The sequence below is a fragment of the Apis dorsata genome, unplaced genomic scaffold (genome assembly GCF_000469605.1).
Source record: "Apis dorsata unplaced genomic scaffold, Apis dorsata 1.3 scaffold_57, whole genome shotgun sequence".
Taxonomy (NCBI): domain Eukaryota; kingdom Metazoa; phylum Arthropoda; class Insecta; order Hymenoptera; family Apidae; genus Apis; species Apis dorsata.
Genome location: NW_006263357.1, coordinates 285,565 through 286,241, shown reverse-complemented (window position 1 = coordinate 286,241; position 677 = coordinate 285,565).

The following is a 677-nucleotide window of genomic DNA, read 5'->3' as shown; positions in this document are numbered from 1 at the left end:
AAGGAAGGAAAGATCGCGTCGTTAGAATAAGACGTGTATATATATATATATATATATTCGCGAGCCGTGTAAGCATCGGCCGATGACAGCGCAATGAGATTCTGATTTGCGCGAATGCTTATAATCGGCGTGGAACGGGTTGGTTGCGAGTCGCTCGCGCGACCAGTTGCACGCGCGTCTGATTTTAGCAATCAGAGAGGATGATGCAGCCAGAACCGGAGCCGAGCCAATCGGATTCCCGCGCAATTTATTTGTACACCTGTGCGCAAGAGTCGCCCTTTTTTAGTCGTCCCGCGAGACCGATCCAGGGATCGGTTTGCAACGTAATAGACGCAAGGGACGACTTTCTCTCCCTCGTGAGAAATCTCCACCGTTATAATTGCCACGATTACCATTAACTATTTCGTTTAACTATTACATCTTCTCTCGTGTCTTCGTATATTACGCTCGAGAATTACTATGTGTACTATTAGATATACTATTTATATATATTTATATATATTTTCTTTCTAGACGAAATAGGTTCTAAATTTAAAGTTTTAAATTCCTACGAGAATAGAGATTTAAGGAGCTTTCGGTGTAAGCTATACCGTTGTCTCGAAATGTGTTCACAATTTAAGAATTTCTTCTCTTGTTTAAATTTTTAAAGCTGTCGAACTATCGAAGTAATTAATTCC